General features: G+C 44.0%; 1 pseudogene; it reads right to left on the bottom strand.

Annotated features, from left to right (window-relative positions):
• Window positions 1-3073, bottom strand: part of LOC132488041 (nucleolar protein 56-like) — a 28462-nt pseudogene extending 25389 nt beyond the window's left edge.
• Between the last annotated feature and the right edge of the window lie 2927 nt (window positions 3074-6000).

Here is a 6000-nt window from a genome sequence, read left to right on the forward strand (position 1 = left end):
TAAGGGGAGCAGCAGAATTGCTGGGAAACTATTAGGACAGAGCAGGTTGTGTTGGCCAGGACTCCACTCCTCCTAGGACAGGAACGTGAGCGGTTGGAAGGAATTCTCCAATAAGCCATTTGGAGAGGAGGGTAAGGCCCCACGAGGTATTCTCACACAGTTGGAAGGGCCAAGAGCTGGATGCTGGGTAAGAATAAGAATGAAGCTGATATAATAGGGGGAAGCAAAACAGGAAGCAAGGAAAAATGGGAGGGAGGAGAATAATGGGAGAAAACAGCATCATCCAAAGGGTTCAAAGTATTTGCTTCATGCACCTTCATGAGCATTTAAAAATATATATTTAGGAGAAAACCATAATTCAAAAAGACACATGCACTCCAATGTTCATAGCAGCACTATTTACAATAGCCAAGACACAGAAGCAGCCTGAATGTTCATTGACAGATGAATGGATAAAGAAGATGTGAGATATATATATACACCCACACACATATATATTTATAAAACAGGATACTACTCAGCCATAAAAAGGAATGAAATTATGCCATTTGCAGCAACATGGAGGGACTTAGAAATTATCATACGAAGTGAAGTAAGGCAGAGAAAGACAAATATCATATGATATTGCTTATATGTGGAATCTAAAAAAAAATTGATACCCACATGCTGCAGAGCAACTAAGCCTGTGTGCCACAACGACTGAGCCTGTGCTCTAGAGCCCGTGAGCCACAACTACTGAAGCTGGGCACCTACAGCCCGTGCTCCACAACAAAGAGAAGCCACCGCAATTAGAAGCCTGCGCACCGCAAGGAAGAGTAGCACCCACTTGCTGCAACTAGAGAAAGCCCGCGCACAGCGACGAAGACCCAGCGCAGCCCTCCCCCCCAAAAAAAATGATACAAGTAAACATACATACAAAACAGAAATAGACCCATAGACATAGAAACTTATGGTTACCAAAGGGGAAAGGGGTAGGGAGGGATAAATTAGGAGTTTGGGATTAACATATACACGCCACTGTATATAAAATAGACAACCAACAAGGACCTACTGTATAGCACAGGGTACTCTACTCACCATTTTGTAATAAACTGTAAGGGAAAAGAATCTGAAAAAAATATATATATATATGAATGTATAACTGAGCCACTTTGCTGTACACCTGAAACTAATACAACATTGTAAATCAACTACAATTTTAAAAATTAAAAATAAATAAATAAAAACATACATTTATTTTGATGTACTTCTTATTCACTAGACTTGGAGCCAAAAAACCTGTGTGAATCCAAGATCGTTGGGTCAGCTACTCAGTCTTGCTGTTTCTCAGTTGTCTCATCTGGAGAAAATACCTCCCAGCATTGCCCTGAGACCCTCCCTCATCACATATTCAGGCACTGTTGATGGTGCATCTGCTGTGTGACCCCACTGTTTCTTGGGCTGGGAATGCAGCAGAGAACAAAACAGAAAAGAGGGCTTCCCTGGTGGCGCAGTGGTTGAGAGTCCACCTGCTGATGCAGGGGACACGGGTTCATGCCCCAGTCCGGGAGGATCCCACATGCCACGGAGCGGCTGGGCCCGTGAGCCATGGCCGCTGAGCCTGCATGTCTGGAGCCTGTGCTCCGCAACGGGAGAAGCCACAACAGTGAGAGGCCCGCGTACCACAAAAACAAAAACAAAAACAAAAAAAACAGAAAAGAATGCGTGCCTCCAAGAAGCTGACGTTCTCGGTGGCAGGCTTCCAGAGTGTTCTCTAAACTATCGAGCACTATGCACAGTTAAGGAATTCCTGCTCTTGAAGGTAATAGTGAGTGTGAGCTGTGTATTACAGAGTGGGAACTAAGTCACAGAGCATAGGTGAGCAATGATGGCCCTAAGCAGAGAAGGAGGTCACCTCCCAATTCTGTTCAGACTCTGTTACCTGTGGAAGGAAATGTGCCCATCTGAAAACCTGACTTAGCTGATAAAAGCAGAAGAGCTCTGGAAGAATAGTCATGAAGCTTCCCTTGGAGAAGGATTACAGACAAACTTTTACTCAGCCACAGCTGCTGAGTCAGGAGCAAACTGGGCTTCTGTGTGATTTGGCAAGTCTGGAGATAGCAATCCTGTTGGGGGAACTTTCTGACTTTCTCTTAAATCCATGTCTTTCTTTTTTTTTTGCGGTACGCGGGCCTTTCACTGTTGTGGCCTCTCCCGTTGCGGAGCACAGGCTCCGGACGTGCAGGCTCAGCGGCCATGGCTCACGGGCCCAGCCGCTCCGCGGCACGTGGGATCTTCCCGGACCGGGGCACGAACCCGTGTCCCCTGCATCGGCAGGCGGACTCTCAACCACTGCGCCACCAGGGAAGCCCCCTGGGATAGCTTTTGGAACGTTTTCTTTTTCTTGGAGCTGCTGCCCTTGCTGCCAGCCGCCTCTTCAGCGGCTGAGTGGTTCCTCCCTGGAAGAGCATGTCCTCTTTTTCTTGGAGACACTCTTGTTTCCTGACTCTTCAGGGTCGGTCGCTAACTGGTTCCTTTTGGGGGAAAGATTTCTTCCTCTTGGGAAGACTTCCACTGCCAGCTGTCTCTTCAAGATCACTCCTGAGCAGCTCCTCCTTGAAAAAAGATTTCTTTTTCTTGGGTTTGGAGAAAGAGACAGATGGATGTTCCATCTCATCCTCCTGGGGAGCCTTCTGGGCTTTTGCTTTGTCTTCTTTTTGTGTCTTTCACTTGTCCCCTCACACTCCCCCTGGATACCACTACTGTTTTCTGAAGATGCCAGGGCCATGACAGCCAGTCGTCCCTGTCTTCTTCAAGCATTTCTTCTCCTGACTATAGCTTCCTAGTCAGCAGCTGCTGCTCCCTCTGCCTGAACCATTGCCTCCTTCACGGTATCCAGTTTCTTTCGTGGACTCTCTCCAGTCTCATAGAAAGGCAGCTGCTCCTCCACTTGTTCTTGAAGCTCTTCCCCAAATACACTCGTGGGCACCAATTCATGAGGCAATACCGTATTTCTTTGCCAGGTATCAGGAGATATGGCCTTTGTTCTCGGCAGCTGCTTGGCCAGTGAAGATAGAGTGGAAAATGAGACCATATTTTGGGGTGTTACCCTTTGTCTTCAAGGCTCCAGAAAGTAGGTCCCTTTGCTGGGCCCAGGGAATCACTCAGACATCAGGACTGGCCATACCTACAACTTTTCATTGTCTCCAACAAAAACTCTATATCTATTAAACAATAAATCCCACTTCTTTCTTCCCCCCAGCCCCTGGTAGCCTCTACTCTACTTTCTGTCTATGAATTAGCCTGTCTTCGGTACCTCATATAAGTGGAATCATACAATATTTGCCCTTTTGTGTCTGGATTATTTTTTCTGGTGTAATGCCTTCGTCTCATCTGAGTTTTAGCATATATCAAAATTTCATTCCTTTTTATGGCTGAATCACATATATATATGTGAGTGTATATATATATATATGGTCACATTTTGTTTCTCCATTCATCTGTTGATGGATATTTTGGTTGCTTCCACTTTTTTGCCGTTATGAATAATGCTGCTATGAACATGGGTGTGCAAATATCTGCTCGAACCTCTGCCTGCAGTTCTTTGGGATATATACCCAGAAGTGGCATGCTGTGGAGCACATCAAAAGGCCACTTCCTTTGCAGATGATTCCATGTCGCTGAGTGTGCAAGCTGCCTCTCCAAACTGAACACTTCATGTGGGCTTCACTATGTATATGAACCACATGGAAACTAATGCCATGACCTTCACTGCACCATGTTTCTTGTGGATTCAGACTTCTGGCTGGGCAGGTCCTTAAGGGTTATCTAGGGCAACCCTCTCAACTTCCAGATGAGGAAAGTGAGACTCAGTGAGGTTAAGTGCCCTGTGGAAAGACACTGAGTGAGTAAATAGCAGAACCGAAATTCAAACCCATGTGTCCTGATGCCAGCCTAGCCCCTCCCTGGTGCCACACCGCCTCTCATTTCCATAAGTCTGCTTCCTTTTGCTTCAGCTGTGCAAAGTCTTTACTTATTTGGGAAATCATTATGTTCTCATTCTTTTTAAACTTCTCCAATAGTTATGCAGTTTCCAATTCTGAAGGCTAAAATTATTATGTGGTACCAGATGAGGTGGACATTATCTGTGTAACATGGGAGACATGCCACAAATCCCACTGCTAAGCATAAGCTTCTTTCTTATTTTTTAAAACTTTCCATTAGCTGGTTTCCCAAATAAGAGAGTTGCTTCCTGGTTTCTGTGGTGATTTCTAAAATTTTGCTCAAACATTAATATCTGTATGAGACCGAACACAAATTCAAAAAACCAGAGGTTTGTGATGACCACAGCTATTACAGCTTGTGATGGACCCTGCGTCCGCCAAATACTTGCCCAGCTCTCCATCACAGCTGACCAGGGCCACCGATCAAAAGACTCCTGCCCCACCTGGGTTTCCGTTTTGGTGTTAACATGAACGCAGCTGCTTGGCTTTATTCGTATTCATTGATTTTTTTCTGCTGATCATGTTTTATTTTATTTTATTTTATTTTTAAGGGCAGTTTTAGGTTCACAGCCAAATTGAAAGGATGGTACAGAGAGTTCCCATATACCTCCTGCCCCACAAATGCATAGCCTCCCCCATTATCAACAGCTCTCCACCAGAGTGGTGTATTTGTTGCAAGTGATGAACCCACATTGACACAACATAATTACACAAAGTCCGTTGGTGTTGCACATCCTATGGGTTTGGACAAATGTATAATAACATGTATCCATCATTATAGTATCATGCAGAGTATCTTCATGGATACTAAAGTATCTTCAGAGTATCATCAGAGTATCTTCATGGCCCTAAAAAATCCTCTGTGTGTTCATTGCTTTTTTTGTTTTGTTTTGGGGGTTTTTTTTGGACATATTTCATCCTTCTCTAAACCACCCACCATCAGAGGCATTGCAACTTCCTGTCTTCCATCCATAAGTCACCTTAAAGCACACTAGTGGTTTCCAGGCCTTCCTCAGTGTTTTTCTAGATGTGTCTGATGAAAATGTACAGGCTTTCCTGGAAGAGGTCTGACTGATCTCTTCACTCAACTTTAATAATTCCACCAACCCTGTAGATGTGGTAGGGAGGGTGATCGCAGACTCTAGAACGAGACTGCCCTGGGCCACATCCCAGCTCTTGCCTTTGTCCTCCAGCAAGTTACGTAACTTCTTTGTATCTCATTTTTCTCATCTGAAAAATGGGGATGATAATAATATAACCTACCTCATTGGGTAACTATGAGAATTAATTGAGTTAATACATGTATTGGTTCTGGAAAAATGTCTGGTATACATTGTAAGTGTTAAACAAATTATTGACAAAACTCCTGACAACCCCAAGCCAGGCATTGCCAGTTTTGGGGGCCATAAAGATGAATAAAACACAGATTCTGATTTCAAGAGGATTATTCAGAGGAGAACCCAAAAAAATACATACATAGAAAAATATCAATATCAACATTTCATATCCTTATCATGAACTTTTTAAAATTTTATTTATTTATTTTTGGCTGCTTTGGGTTTTTGTTGCTGTGCGCAGGCTTTCTCTAGTTGCAGCGAACGGGGGCTACTATTCGTTGCGGTGCACGGGCTTCTCATTGAGGTGGCTTCTCTTATTGCAGAGCACGGGCTCTAAGTGGGCTTCAGTAGTTGTGGTGCATGGGCTTAGTTGCTCTGCAGCATGTAGGATCTTCCCAGACCAGGGCTCGAACCCGTGTCCCCTGCATTGGCAGGTGGATTCCTAACCACTGCACCACCAGGAAGTGCTATCATGAACATTTTTACACAAGGTAATACTATGTAATTTTTGTGTTCCATATGGAAATTTGTTGCTATAGCATTAGCTTTGAATATCACTGAATAAATACTTTTCATTTAGAATTTTTAAATGCCACCATCTTTTAATTCATCTGCACATTGAGCATCTACTATGTTCTAAGCACTGTATTAGGCACTTAGGATATAAATGTGATACAGAC

The sequence above is a fragment of the Mesoplodon densirostris genome, chromosome 4 (genome assembly GCF_025265405.1).
Source record: "Mesoplodon densirostris isolate mMesDen1 chromosome 4, mMesDen1 primary haplotype, whole genome shotgun sequence".
NCBI classification, from domain to species: domain Eukaryota; kingdom Metazoa; phylum Chordata; class Mammalia; order Artiodactyla; family Ziphiidae; genus Mesoplodon; species Mesoplodon densirostris.